This window comes from Sciurus vulgaris, assembly GCF_902686455.1.
Source record: "Sciurus vulgaris genome assembly, chromosome: 13".
In the NCBI taxonomy this organism is placed as follows: domain Eukaryota; kingdom Metazoa; phylum Chordata; class Mammalia; order Rodentia; family Sciuridae; genus Sciurus; species Sciurus vulgaris.
The window spans coordinates 10,142,151-10,158,532 of NC_136474.1; the positions used below are offsets into that span (position 1 = coordinate 10,142,151).

At 38.2% G+C, this 16,382-nt stretch overlaps 1 long non-coding RNA gene across 1 annotated transcript in view; it reads right to left on the reverse strand.

Annotated features, from left to right (window-relative positions):
- The window catches only part of LOC306643036, a 514,834-nt gene extending 506,789 nt beyond the window's left edge, over nt 1-8,045 (reverse strand). The window contains exons 1-2 of the long non-coding RNA XR_013758804.1: nt 8,001-8,045; nt 6,903-6,999 (exon numbers count right to left, since the gene is read on the reverse strand). This is a non-coding gene — a long non-coding RNA (uncharacterized lncRNA). The remainder of the gene's footprint in view (nt 1-6,902; nt 7,000-8,000) is intronic.
- Between the last annotated feature and the right edge of the window lie 8,337 nt (nt 8,046-16,382).

Genomic DNA, 16,382 nt, shown 5'->3' on the forward strand with positions numbered 1-16,382 from the left:
AAAATATCCTGTAAATGCTGAGTAAAAGTCTAAAGGATTTCTTATTCAATTTGCTTGTTGCTGATTGCTATATAAATCTCAATGAATCACTATCCTCTAGTAAATGAGAATGGGAAATAAATGCAAACTTTTTATAGCTCAGTTCCCAAATATTCTCCTAATCCCTCACTTACCTTACTCCATTTTAAAGTAAAACACAGGGCTAATTTTTGAAAAAGAACATCAGAAGTGAAACTGAAGAGTTACCTCCCACATGGGAAATGTATTATTTTAATGGCTCTGATAATACACTGACCCCTGTTATAGACATGGTAAAGACAGAGTGACCCCCAGAAAGGAAAATCATCTTTATATATCAAGATTCTTCCACAAGGAAACTATCTTATAATTCACCCATGTCTCATTAATCTTAGAAATCAACTCTTAACAAATAAATTGAAGCTGTATAAGACCTACAGATGCCATCACAGATGGTATATTTCAAATTAAATGTAGTAAGATCGATGACCCATACTTAAGTATTATTGGTTTCTTAGAGAAGTGGCAATATAAATATTAAAAAATTTCTACAGAATGGAAAATTATTTCTGATTTGTTGAACTGTACAGTGGGGCTTCTTTCTTTAACAAATTTTTATCTACTTTTGAAAATGACCAATGTTTCAGATTTAAAATCAGCAACCCTCTCTTTCTAAATCTATAAACCATCTTATTCCCCAACACTAGACAAATTAATACAAATGGGGGGAACTTTGTATTTTCTTACTGTAAGCTTGGGGACACGGTTAACAGTCAAATAAAATTGGACAGAAAGTGCCCTAAGCAAGCTTTATTGGAATTTGGCTCTTGGGCAAAATTACTAGACCCCCCAGGGTACAGCTCAAGTAAGGACCTGGAGAAAATTGCACGTGGCCCTGACTTCCCAGGGTTTTTATAGGCTGGAATGGGAGGGGGTCCTGCTGAGTGACAGGTGAATGTGAAGGGTCAGTGGAATTGACCAATCTCTAGCCCACTTGATTGGTCACCTTTGGCGGGCTGGCTTTTGTCTCAGCTGCTCTGCCCCCTACAGTCACGTAAACTCTGACCTAACATCCTGACCTTTTTGGTGATATAGAGTGCTGGAGTTCATCTAGCTACTTCCTGCCGTTAGGGGGCATCATGGAGAGAAAAAAGTTCAGGTTTTAGGTCAGTGGGGAGGTGGCTATAAGAGTGTAGGAGCATCTGGTTGTATGTTACCCTGGAAACCTCACTCATGCGGTCCCAGGCAAACCTGAGAAGACAGGGAGAAATCATTAGCAGAAATCCAATCACAAATAGGGGAGTAAGGGTAGGGGTCAGCCAGGTGACAAGAGTGGAGTTCAGCCATCCTGGCCAAGGGTCATTTGATTTTTCTTGCTTCAGTCTTTTATTTAGACATCTGAGAGTTTAGACATTGCTTTCATTAGACCAGTTTCATTGATGCAACAACAACCTTCTCTTAGGAAGAGGCGTATTCCCCCTTTGTCTGCTGTCAGACCTAGTGCTCAATGGTTCTGCAAGGAAACTTGAGAAATAAATGTTAATTATCATTGCAGGGATGTCAGGGGGGAAGCAGATGCCTCTACTGCCTTCTGGAGTTGCTGTTCTAGCTTTTGGTTTGCAGCGACTGCATAACCAAATCCTCTTGTTGGCATAACCTGTGTTTAGTGAGATCTCTATATTTCTGTGACTTAGGTCTGGATAATCATACTAGGAAGCATAGATTAAGCCTACCTATGTAGTTTAGGAGGATCTGTAGGCCTTACACTGACTAAAAACTCCTGATTCTGGCAGTTTCTCTTGATATCAGGTACATCTGCCTAAGAATTTCTCTCTTGTAGCTTCCAATCTTTATTTACTCTAGGGGGGTTAACACAAGAGTACATCTTAGGTTGCATTTAACGATTGTTTCTTTTAAATGTCCAAGAAGGGCTATATTTCAGTTTTAACTGTTTTGTTAGGTGTTTAAGATCAAACTGGTCAAACTGACCTGTTACTGACTTTTCTTGGCCTCTGTATTTAATCAATCTCTAAATTTGATCTTAACCATTTAGCAAGCTAGTCTCACCAATCATAAAGTAAAAGTGCTGGGTTTTAACTTCAATGTCTATGACTTTACAGTTATTCACCTCCTTTTATCTAATTGGGGTTTACATTATCTGTCCTGTGGGTGATGCCTTACTATTTCAAGTTAATTTACAGTGTTTGCTCTTGAAGCAGTACTTCTGCAAAAATTAATCAGGCAACAGAGTTTACAAGGAAAATACAAAATGGAATCACCAACAGTAAAACATTCCATTTGTGCAATAGGTATACTAAATTTTGGTTGAGCTATTTTTTATATCCCCTGTTGGAGATCACAGTAATCTTTACAACAAATATCAAACTTTTGATCACAACTTTAAAAGAATTAAAGTCTGGTTTACTTTGGAGCCATTATAACATGCAGTAGGGTGAGGCAGAGCCTTATTTCAGGTAAGGTGGGGCTCTTCACAAAACACATATTTTGAAGATTAAGCTGAGATCAGATGGAGCTCTGTTCTCTGATGGAAATGCAGCTCTAAGGAGTTACATCAGCAATCTTTATATATGTCTCATTATCAGGTTAAAGATTATGAAAGCGTTATTCTTTGTTTTCAGGAAAGTTACAGAGACTAGGACATCTATGTAATTTTTTAGTAGCGCAAAGTGCAATGTCAGGAGGGCTGTGTAGCGCTCAAGAAAGTCCACTATCCAAAGTTACTGTAAGGCAAGCAGTAACCAGAGAAGGGAACTGAGGAAATGCTGATTATCTGGCAAGAGAATTCCTTCCTGCCAGGGAGTTGTGTGCCTGAGATCAATGTCAGAGCTGATAGGACTCTTGCACAGAGCCTCCCCAGTGAGGGTACTACCACAGCAATTAGGCATCTTGTGCTCCTGCACAGGAACACTCCCAGGTACCAGGCCACAGCCTGTCTCACATATATATAACCAACTTAGTTATATACAAACTTGTTGAAATTTGCCCTTTACTTACACAGACTTTCTTAGTACTTACTTTGACCCTCATGTATCCCATCACACAAGAACTTTCTTACCTAGAAACATTCTTTTCCCTTCTACTGAATACATTCCCATACTTAGAACCTTCTGTTTTTCTTTCCTATCTGGTAAGCACTTTGTGGTGAAAAATTCACATTCCTTCCATATAGACCAATGTGAGTGAGCAACTAAGAAGGCATATTTGGAATCCATATAGATGTTGACCTGTTTACTTATGGATAAAATTAGAGCCCTGATCAGAGCAAATAGTCTGGCCTTTTGGCAAGTGGTCCCTTTTGGAAGGCAATCAGCTTCCAGAGCTGAGGTGGTGGTGACAATTGCATAAAGTAACTTTACAGCACCCATCGGGACCCAGCACAGAACTGCCATCTACAAAAATGTTTAGGTTAGGTGAGGGGAGTGGGTAATTGAAGAGGTCTTTATGAGGTGAATGTAACATCTAGCACCTGTAGGAGTGGAAGGGATTTATGGTTTAATAGGTTCTGCAGTTAATGGGTAGAAAACAGTTATTGGTTGAAGTAGGATGAGTTTTAGAACTTCCTTAGTTAATTCAGCTGCTATCGCCAGTGCTTGGAGACATGGTAGCCACCCACAAACAGTGGAATCAAGCTGCTTGGAGAGATATGTCACAGGTCTGTGAGAAGGTCCAGTTGGTCGTGCAAGGAGGCCAGTGGTAACACTCAATTCTTCATCTGTGAAGAGGTGGAAAAGATGGTTTGGGTTGGGGAGAGAGAGCAAGGGAGGATGTAAGAGCATACCTGAGCTTGTAAAAAAAGTTAGCAATCATCTTGCGGGGGTGAGGGGCCCATATGGAGTCTCCTTTGCTGCCTGATATAGGGGTTTGGAAAAAAGTGCAAAATTAGGAACCCAGCGTCTGAAAAAAGCAGCCAAACCCAGGAAGGAGAGAATGTCATCTGCCATTTCTGGCAGTTTATATAATGGCAGTATGGGGTGTTACAAGGGGAGTCAGTAGGGATAAGGAGTCCCTGAGTAAGCAACCAGTCTATAATGGGTTTAAGTCCTTCCCTGTGAGTACAGAAAATTGGAAACTGGGGATGTGTAGGAAACTTAGCTTGTGGTTTCAGTTGGATAAGGACTGTCTTGGAAGTGTCCCAGACTTGGGGGACAACCAGATCTGGGGGCAACGGTAGGGTAGGTGGTGTAGGGGCATTAGAGAATATAAAAAACAGAGGTAGAAGAAGGTAAGCACTAGCAGTGTGCCTGGGAAGAAGCTGTAGAGTGGATCCTAGGGGTTGGAGAACATCTTTTCCTAGGAGGTGGATTGGACAGGAGGTAATAACTAGGAAGGAGTGTGTAAAAGGATGTCCCTCCAGGGCACAGGCTAATCTAGCAATTCTGCTTGGGAATGAGGTTTTCCATCAATTCCCATAACCAAAACCTGGGAAGGAAATAAAGGCCCAGAGTGGGCAGGCAAGACAGAATATGTAGCCCCTGTATCCACAAGGAAAGTTATGGACTTATCCACTACTTGGAGCTTTTACCCTGGGCCCAGCTAGGGTTATAGTAGTCCTTGAGTCTGGGATCCTTCAGTCTTCTGTGAATCCCAAAAGCTCATGGGAAGGGATTACCTGACTGGCCACACCTCTGTGTAGAGATTCTGGGAAGGGACAGGCCATAGGGCAGTCACTCTTCCAGTGTTCTGCTGGTTTGCAGGCAGGACATGGCCTGGTGGGGGGCTGTGGGTTTGGACATTGACAAGCTCAGTGACCTTCACATCCATTCTTGAAGCAAGCCCCTGGCAGAGAAGATTGCTGGTTCCCCTTTGAAGCTCTCGCTGGAGTTGCAGGCTGCAGGGAATCTACCAAAGCTTGGGTTTGGAATGTCACCTTTTTCTGCAAACAAACTTGCCTGGCCAATTTGGCTGATTTTTTTCAGGCATTAGAGACTTTAAAGGCCATTTTTACCAGATCAGATAGGGGTTTGAGGGCCCTCCTCATCTCGTTTGAGCTTTTTTCTTATAAAAAATAAATTGAAAAATGAAGTGGGTTGCTAGCACTGTAGCCCCAAGGGGAGATTCAGGGTCCAGTTTAGTATATCTAGTAAGGGACTCTGTAAGGCAGTTAAGAAACAGAGCTGGATTCTCATCTGGATTCTGGGTAATTTCCCTCAGTTTAAAGAAATTTACTATTTTATTAGAGACTACTTGCATTCCTGCTACAAGATATTGGACCATACGAGCACAGTAATGGTGGCCTTGCTGGCCTTTCTGATAGTTCCTGTTTGGTTCAGTTATTAGAACCGCTGCTACCCCTGTAGGTAAAATTATTTCCATTAAATGGGCTTGGTCACCGTGGTCCTGTGCTGCCTGTTGGATACGGGCTTGCTCGTTTGGAATGAAAGTGCAAGAAAGAATAACATGAACATCATGCCAGGTGAGACTATAAGCTTGGGAAAGATATTTAAATTCCTTAATATAAGTAGAGGGATCCGCAGAGAAAGATCGTAAACATTTCTCAATGTGGGAAAGGTCCTGGAGAGAAAATGGAACATGAACTTGCACAATTCTTTTAGCACCAGCTACCTCCTGGAGAGGGCAAAGAAGCTTTGGGTCAGACAGCAAAAGATTCTATTGAGATCAAGTGTGCTAATAGGGGAGGAGGAAACTAACCGGGTGGAGGGAGGTTATGAAGGAGGAGGAGGGGAAGTGGGAGGGCTCTGAGAAGGAAGCATGGGAGGAGTTGCATCTGTGGGAGGAGGGAGTGGGCTTGTGGGAGGAGCACAGGAAGAGAAGACGGAATTCTGGCCAGAGCATGGAGGGGGCTGGGGTTTGGGACCGGCCCAGGGAGGAGATTTTGGGATTTTGGTGGAACAGGTAAAAGAAGGAGCAGGGTGAGCACCAAATTCCAAAAAGAAAGGCTTGCAAATGGTTGCTCGAGTCAGTAAGAATTTGAAAGTCATGAGTGCCCTCTGGTGGCCATCTTGAGCCATTATCTAGAATATACTGAGGCTAGGCCATGGTCAAATAAAAAACTTGCCTCTTATGGCTTAAGTCTTAGGGAAGTCCCAGTTTAGTTAAAATTACAGCAGAACCAGCCCAAAGGAGTTTTAGAGTCCAATGAGCTCCAGGTATTTCCCATTAGCCATCCAATTTTACCCATATAGATGGATAGAAACCAGAAAAGGCCTCCCAGTTCTTGCTTGTGTACACCGGGAAAATGGCGGACAGGCCGAAAACTCTCAACTTTTGGGGATTCAAAACGGAATAAACACAGGCTAACTGGAGGCTGGAATGCCTTCGTGGTGACGAGAGCCAGAACGGGCGGAGGGAGTATGTGTCACACCCAATGGAACAGAACCCCGAAGGAACAGAGGGAAATTACAAGGCAAATGGGAAAAAAAAATAAACCTAGGGAACTTACCACGCTTTGATGACAGGTAAAAAGAAGTGGGATGGAGCAGCGCTGAGCGAATGGAATGGAATCTCCTGGTTCTTCTGAGGAGGGGGAGGGTCTCAAACCCGAGGGGAGGAACTCAAAAAACCCTTCCTAGGTTTCTGCACCAAATATAAGCTTGGGGGCACAGTTAACGGCCAAATAAAATTGGACAGAATGTGGCTGAAGCAAACTTTATTGGAATTTGGCTCGGGCAAAATTATCAGACCCCCCAGGGTACAGCTCAAGTAGGGACCTGGAGAAAATCACACGTGGCCCTGGCTGCCCAGGGTTTTTATAGGCTGGAATGGGAGGGGGTTCTGCTGAGTGACAGGTGGATGTGAAGGGTCAGTGGAATTCTCTAGCCCACTTGATTGGTCACATTTGGCAGGCCGTTTTTGTCTCAGTTGCTCTGCTCTGCCACCAACAGTCACCTAAATTTTGACCTAACACTTACTTTCTGGTAAAGCAGATATTCTTGGGCCCAGATTTTGAAATTATGCATGCTTCATGGCCTCTTTTGATGAAATCCTTTTCTTAGATTCAAACTGTAAAAAAGCAAAGAACTGCTTCTTTAACTTTTACTCTCAGTTACTATAAAAGTTGGAAAAGTACAAATCAGTATTTAGGGCATTTTTCAAAAATCTTGGCTGTTTAATATGAGGACTATTTTAAGTACTGATTTGGAGTACCCCAGATACACTTAAATTTGAATTGCAGTTGAAATTATACAGTAATAATTATATCTCAGTTCCACATTTTCAAGATAAATCTGGACCTTAAATAAAACTTTAGATTCCTCTATTTTCTGAAGTGATAAAAAATTAAAATATTCAACTTTTGCTTTTACTTTTCTTCATGAATCACCGAGGACTGGGGGCAATACACTTAGTGTTCAGAACATTGATAATGTTCTTAGTAAATTATCAATACCCACTGTCCCTTTTCCTTGTTAATTGACAGATGGATCATAAATCAGGACTGTTTATAAGTTTAGGCTAATTACAACACTCCTGCCCCCAATTTCCAGCCTCTCTTACAATTAATGTGCTGGCCAATGAGACTTGGGAAGAAGCCTTTCAGGGGTTTCTACTTAAAGCCTTGCTTTCAAGATATAAGGGTAAATGTGGCTGGTACCACCCTTTTCCTTCCACTTCTTCCTGCTTTGAAGGAAGTGTGAATGGTATTTGGAGCTGTGGCAACCTGAAAGGAATTAACTATAAGTAAAAAGAGAACATAAGAGATCAAAAATTTGAAGAACATGACCTTGACATAGTTGATAAATGCCAGCAGCTGTCCTTGGTCACAATAAGAGATCCAAATCATTAAGAGAAACTATGTAATAAATATAACACATATTGTGTTATGTATTATACTATATATGTGTGTATGTGTGTGTGTGTGTGTGTGTGTGTGTGTGTGTGTGTGTTTAACTTAAGCATGTTTCTGAAATATTCTGGATACTACCATAAATAATCATTATCATGCTACATATGAGGAAACTGAGGCTTAACAACATTTAAGAATTACAAATTCAGATGTGACTTACCTGTAGAAATTTTGTTAACAACCCAATTCCTTCACAGTCTAACCTGGATATAACAATAAAAAATGCAGCAATTTTTATCTTAGCTGATAGAAACTTTTCAGCTAAAACTATTTCCTAAGTGTTTTTGTTTGCTAAATTTAAGTGTCCTAAAACAGATACTCTTGTTGAGTTCAAATAGACTCAAAGCTATTTTCATCTAAAGAGGATTATCTTGTCATTGCCTTAAGAAGAAACCATAAATAACTTCAATTCAAATTTTCAATATTCAAGAAAAATATTAAAGCTATTGAATTTGAGTCATCATTCTGTCTCAAAACCAAGTGACCTCCATAATTAGGACAGCTTAATTACTACATCAATTTTCACAGTATTGAAATGAAGGCAAGTGCATAAAACCATCATTTTTCTATCATATGAGTAAAAACACAGAAAAAGGATGCCAAAATATATCAGTGTGGTTCAAGATAAACACAAAGACAAGCCATTCAATAAATTTTTATAGCAATGGGTACTAGAAGGTACTAAGCTCAATTTAAATGTCCATAACTTTATACAACTTCATTAACCAAGACCACAAAGCCAATAGTTAATAAAGAACACTAAATGTAGTTATGAAATTAACATAACCAGAAATAGTGGAGGTAGGGATTATTTTAATGGGATTATATGTGGTTGAGACATCAGAGGTTCTATCTTTCACTGCCTTTCACTGCCAAAAGTACCACTGGAAGTAGAGAAATATTCTCCCCTGAGTGTTCTAAGTGGGTCCAGGTTATCCTGCAAACCTAGACATTCTCCAGTCTCTAACAGTCTTCAGTGTGGGGGCGCCTGGCAACACAACCAGTGCTTGACAAGAATCCACCTGGGGAATGATGTTTGCAAAGACTCATTGTCCCAGGAGATGCCAAATGATTGCCTCCGGGCTCTGGTGCTTTTTCTGCATTATGTTTCTAATATTATATTACTCATACTATTCCTTGGTAGTAATCACTGAGGGTGAAGGGAATACTACAGAATTTCCCAAGAATATTAATAAAACATTAGGGACTATAACTTCTTCTCAGCTACAAGTAGTAAAAAATCTTTTTACCACTGTGTGATGTGTCTTCTTCCTGGGGTGCTTGTTATGAACATGTAATGCAGTACATAAATTTGGCCACGGAACCGTCTGTCTTTCCAACCACGAGTATGCAAAAAGCACCTCCCACAGTAGCTACTAGATATGGACTAGCTTATTTTATCAATGGCAAGCCCTGCTACCCCCCTAAAGGCAAGCCCTTAGAGAAGGTAGATATAGATCTCCCCCTGTCTCCTACAGGGTGGTTTAATCCAGATGATGGTTTTGTTTATGTGTGGAGGTAAGGTAAAAGAATAAGGTTTCACAACATTCCTTCCTTCCTACAAAGAATATGTCACCCCTATAATAAACGTTGGTACATAATAACCATTGGGACCGCTGCCCTCCTGTAACCCTTAACTCGGCAATTTAGATATTAACCAGAAGAACCTAATAGAGATGGTCACATGACATTATTTGTCTATCGCTTTACCACAAAAATAATAAAAATAGTCTTTGGTCATATAGAGTTTAGATATTAAGGAAATAAACATTGTATTAGCTCATTGACATAGTTAGATATTCTTAAAATAATTGTGATTAAGTAAGGATAATCTGTAAGGTTACTGTTTTCTCATAATCTTTGGGTAAAAACAATTTCTGCCTATGCTTTGGAAACTTCTTTGATTTTATTAGTCACAAGCCTGTTATCAAAGCCTGAAGAAAAATGTATATAAACCCAGCCTTCCCCAGAATAAAGTGGGATTGATTGCACCAGAACTAGAGTCTGTGTCTTTCATTCTCCATCCATCGCCGACGCTGTCTCCCTGCGCCCCGTTTACCAGTGTGGAACCCATGGACTCCTGCTAGGGCTGGACCCCGGCACTTCAGCACTTTGCCATTCTGGTACATATGCAGAGGACCCTAGGCACTGACAAGATTGGTGCTAAGTTCATGGACACCTGCCTCACAGGACTTCAGCTTTCTACACTGAAAATTATCACAGGCAATGGCATATATACATATATACATATATATATATATATATATATATATATATATAAAATAGGAAATGGCATATATATATGTAATAGAAAAATAGAAATTATACTATTTTGGAGAGACCCAAAAAAGTTTAGCATAAATGAATATTCTTCCTAAGAATGTCTAGCTGAGAATATAAGATTTTATACTTACACTATCAGTACACACAAATATTTAAAAATATTTCTGGTATCAAAAATGTTTTGCTATTACTTCCCTAGTTAGAGAAGAAATGGAACTGAAAGAAATGTGTTATGTCGTAAGCAACGTGAGTTTTTTAATTAAAATAGACAATATCCATTTGATATTTTGGTGACTTAGAATTTTTAATAGAAAATAAAGTCAAAAATTATTCTATGATTTTGCAAATATAATGCATTCCACAAGTCAAAATATTCAGACCAATTTTACTGGGATTTTTGGACTCATCTGGATGTAGCTGTAAGAGAAAACTTCAACTGAACTGCTGACATTCAGTACATCACATTTTGCTGTGGAATCACTTTTATATTCTTCAAGTACAAATTATTTTAGTAATGCTGAAAAAAATACAAGTAAGGGATCCCACGGAAACCATGCCAGACACGGGAAATCACATAAGGGAGTTTATTAATCAAATAGAGTGTCTCCCTGCAGGGTAAGAGAGAAAAAGAAAGGGAAAGAGAAAGGGTATGCACTAGAGAGAGTGTGAAAACCAGGAGGATAGAGAAAGTGAGAAGGAGAGACAGAAGAATGAGAAAATATGGTGGGGTAGCTACAGTAAACAGTTGAATTCTGCTGGGCTAACAGGGGACCAATATCAGAAAAGGATACTTGCAAGCTGATTGATGAACCAATATCTACCTAGGATGTTCACAGATTGACAAGTGGTTGGGAGGCGGGGAAAATGGCTGCAACAGAAAAGGCGGGGTAGCAGCTTTATACATTACAATACATATGGGTCATCTGATGTAAGCATCAGAGTCAAAATTTTACTTATAACATTTAGGTGTTTTGTGAGTAAATAGAGAACAACTCTGTAGAAAGTAAAACAAAAATGTATCATGATCTTTATGGTACCAAATAAGGCATTAATCAATGTTTTCTTTCTGGGAAAAGGAGCTACATAGATAAACTCTAGTATTCTAATACATAAGTTCTACACTCATTTTATTTATATCTCAATGCTACTTCATACTTTACTAATTTTTCCTTACTGAATTATAAAATTAATATGACAAAGGAAGGGAGAAATTTAACTACATTAGGTCCCAAAATATTTAAGAATTGTATGTATTATTATTATTTGTATAAAATTTTTATTGTGACAAATACTTGAAGAAATTAAAAAGAATCATATAATCATATATGATTATATATAAATTATATATATGAATTATATATATAAATATATGAATTATATATAAAAGAATCATATAATCATATTTCTCCCCTTTTCATTTAAAAAAAATACCTGGGTTCATGGCTAATTAGAGGCTGTGGTTTATAATTTGGAAAGTTGTAGTTCTTGAATTGATCATTTGAAGAAAAACCTGCCCAAGATTCCTGAGATGGAGATCCTGAATTAAAAAAATAAATATACATAGAAATTTATACATATTAATGTAAATTATCCTTATGCACATATATGTAGGCATTACTAAGAAAGTGCCTTAGAGAACATTTTATATTTATTAGATATTTTATTTCAACTGAAATTAAAATGATAGAAATTATTAATACTTATGGGCTGAAAGGGGCAAGACAGGAAGGAGAACCAACTAATAAGGAGATTGTTGTAATTTGGGAGATGATGGTGGCATGAGCTAAAGCATAAGGTAACAGGGATAAAGGGAGACAAATAATTTAACACTTTCTAATGCAGGAAGAAGAGAGAATATGCAGATGTAGGCTGGTGGTGGTGGTGTGTGTGTGTGTGTGTTTGTAAGAGAAGAAAAATAGAGAGGCTCAATGTAGAGACAGTATCATCTAGCAATTGTGTGAACTCACAGGAGTTTAAGACATAGTCCTTCCATTAACATCTCACAATCTAGCAAATATTTAAAAATTATGTAGAATCTAATTTTAAATATTAAAATATTATACAGAAAGCAAAATAATATGATTGAAATGGAAAGCTGTACAGTGGTTCCTCAAAAACTTAAAAACAGAATTACTGTGATCCAGAAATTCCACTCCCAGATCTAGACCCAGAAGAAGTGAAAGCAAATCTTGAACACATATTTGTATGTTCACATTTATAGTAGCATTTTTTACATAAGTTAAAATATAGAAGCAACTCCAATGCTCTTTTATAGATGAATTGATAAACAAACTGTGGCATATATGTAAATGTTTGAAAAGAAAGTCCTCATGACACAATCTGCAACATGGATAAACCCTGAAGACATTATACTAAGGAAAATAATTGAAATCAGTCAGTTACAAAAAATACTATGTAATTCCATTCCTATGGGGTGCTAAATAAATTTCAGAGAAAAGAAGAATGGTAATTTTCAGGGACTGCAGAAAGGGGTGGAATAGGAAGTTGTCTAATTGGCACAGTGTTTCAGTTTTGCCAGACAGATAAAAGTTTTGAAGACAGAGATAGGTGGACAATGGTGTGAACTTTTTTAAGGTCTGAAAACTACACTTGAAACTTGTTAAAATGAAAAATTTCATGTTATACACATATTACTGAAATTTTATATAAGGAACAATGCTACACAAAACAAGATTTTATAAAGTTGCTCAAGACAATGATAGAAGTTTATGACTTAGTACATAAATACAGAAAATAAATGCAACTGCCAGTCAGAGGAAGAAATTGCACCCAGAGGCTAGGTTGTATTCAGGATAGGATTTATCAAAAGTTGTGTTTTGAAGGTTATGAGGCACAGGCCCCACTTAGAGCAACAGAGCAGACAATTGGAATAGGTGAAGTGATATCAACACAACAAGCAAAGATGGGAAAACCCAGGTTTTTCTGAAGTACATTTAGCTAAAAGGGGATATTTGCATTGAGAAATAGTTTGAAATTGTTGGAAAAATTAGTTTACAGACATTTTATGGATATCTCTAAGTATTGGATTAAGAAATGCACTTTATAGCTTAATGAGTGCACTGGCCACAAAGGTATTTAAATAGGGAAATATCAAGATCAAGGTGATGCATGAGAAAGATGGTTACAGTATTTTGATTATATTTTTAGAACATCTTAAAACATAGATTTTGATGAATGTTAAATAATGATAAAATGATTTTTCTTTCAATTATGGTGTCAATCAATACTTTTCTAAATTTTTTATGTGTTAATTACTTTGGAGTTAACATTATGTACAGAACATTAATGTAGTTATTGTTAAATATTCTCATACACTTAAATGTGGAATCTAAGGCACAGGCCAGTGATTTGGATAATGAAATTGATGTTTAAACATAGATAATCTTGATACCATGCCAGAACTTTTATTCACTGCTTATGCTGTGGCTCTTTAAAATAAAAACTCTTTTAAGATCACTATTAGTATGCCCTGTGTTATCAGCTACATGATTTCAAAAGTATAAATGTAGTAATACTGTATCTGTATGTATTTACCACTTCTCAATCATTGATGAGTACTCTGCAGAACCAAGAAGCACATCAGGTGGCTGATACCATAGTGTGACAAAATCACTTGAGTAGATCTTGTGGGAACTGTCATGGGTCTGGCTAGTCTCTACTAGGGAAAAGGAAACAAAGAATTAAATATACTGAAATCCATTAAGAATATAGAGGATTTCTTAGTCCCTATCCTCAAAATGACTCCATTCACAGGGACACTGAGATGGCTACTCCATGGCTTTATGAAGCTTCAACAAAATTGGTTTTATGAATTCTGCTGAGTACATGTGGTCTTGGGCCAGCATATCATTATAAAATAAAACTAAATATAGTAATTCTGAGACCACAAAATTTTATTACTTTTATGTGCTGAATGTACCTGGTATAAGGTGTAGATGTTTAGTTTATCTTAATCTAAGCTAAAGAAGTTTTCCTTTTGTCCATAAGTCATAGTGCCAAAGTTTTTTTCTAGCTGAAATTAAATTAATCCAAAATAGATCAAGTGACACTGAGATACACAATTTTACTTGCCACAGTTAAAAACTTTTATCACTTTTAACCTAATTCTAACATTCATTTGCTATACAATTTTTTATTAAAAATACTGAAGTCATGAGTTGAATTTCACTGACAATTTCCTTGCAGAAATCCATTCAGAAAAGGTTTCCATGGAATAGAAATTACAATGGATTCTGTACTCTTCTTGTTACATGGATAAATTTAGACTAAGAGAGACCTCACTGATTTTGAGTATTACTAATTGCTGTAAATGATTGAAAATATTTGCCATTCCTTTGTCAATTTAATATGGAATACACTAATTATCCAGAAATGAAGACTAGACTTCCCAATTTTATTTGTCATTAGCACTAGTGTTATTATCATCACTAAGGCTCTAAATTCTCATCACTTGAAGGAGAAATTTTGAAGGGTAGATTAAGAAAATAAATTTATTTTTATCATATATTTTATTTCAAATAAGATAATTTTTTAGGCTGAGATTACTATTACATATAACTTTATATGACACAACTTTATATATCAGATTAAAATATTAAAAATATCAAAAAACAAATCAATACTTTATTACATTGGATAAAAATTGCATAAGCAATACCAGAAAGTTAAATCATGTTGTAAGGCCCCCAAAAAGGAAACCCCAACTCTGTTCCATGGATGGACGGCAACCCCAATCAACCGCAGGAGGCGTCACTTGATGCAAACCGCAAGAGGTGTTTTTTCCAGCGTGCTGGGACCCAACTCGAGGAGTCGAGTCCCTAGCAGAAAATCTTGTAGGTTCATAAAGGCAGAAACCACACATCGGGAGGGGTCGCACATGAAAGGGAAAAGGGGGACAAAGCTGCCGGGAAATTTCAAAGGGGGTCTGGGTTTGCTGATAACATACAACATGTTTCTCAATGTTTTACAACAGGGCGTAGATTCTGGTCAATAGTTTCTGGTAATCCTACTGTTTGAGCACTATCTGGCTATCTGGCTCAATTTACCCTTTTACTCCCTGTTTGGGGCTGATTCCTGGAACAGCTTTAAGGGCTTTGTTCCCGTCACTGGGAGGAAGACCTTAGGGAGTTGAGATAAAACAGACAGCTTAAAAAAATGTCCATTCTTTCATTTCCCCATTTTCTTTTCTGGCAAGTTCTAATCATGGAACTTCTGTCTCTATATACTCTTCTCCAAAGCTACTTCCTTGGTGGAGGGACTGGTATTGTTGCCTGAGCATTAGTACCTGTACAGCACTTACTCTCTCCCTGATGAAGGTGACTAGGCGATTTCAGGCAGGCAAGAGCCGAGGGGGCGGGCCACCAATTAGCAGCCCCTTGTTTGCAGTCCTTGATAAACAGTCCTTGATAAAGGCAGGTAAATTGGGTAATCAATGGGCTCTGGAGATCCTTGACATTCCATTCTTCCAGGGGCAGTCTCCAACTTCCAGAGGCAGATGACCTCATGGCTTCATTTCCTCGATTTGACCCGATCCCCTATTTCTACACTAACTACCTATTCCCAATTCTGGCTTCATTCCCCCCTTTAGCTTTAGGAACCCATAACTGCTTGTTAAGGAAATGAAAAGGGGCATCGGTCATTCTGGCTGCTTCGAAGCTGAATGGGGGCAGCGAGGGGCAAGCAGTTTGGAGTTCCCTTTTTAAAAAAATCGGGTCAATCGAGGGGTCCAAGGACGGAGCCTGGTTGTGGAAGAGCAGGTTGTAAAGTCATCTGGGGGTGACTGCTTCTATGATAGAAGAACAAAAAGACATGAGTACTGAAATGAGATTAGTACAAAGTAAATGTTGGAGCATCTGAAACATGCCACTGAGTATCATGAAAATGACAGAAGTTAATCTCTCACCAGGAGGTGGAAGAACTGAGAAATTGTTCCCATAACTAGGCCTAGCAAAGGCTGGAGAGGACAAGGCCTTTATTTGGGGACTTTAACATTGTCCAGGTTATCAGGAATGTAAACACAACATTTAACTCTTAATGTCATAGATGTCCCCAGAAAATATAGTTAAGCTACTTAATGTCATCTGATTTTGTAAAATATCCCTTTATTAGTATAACCTGTGTGTAGTAGAGATCTCTATACTTCTGTTACTTAGGGATAGATAATCATACGAGCAAACATAGATTCAGTCTATCTGTGTAGCTTAGGAAGGTCTGCAGGCCTTAAACTGACTAAAAACTT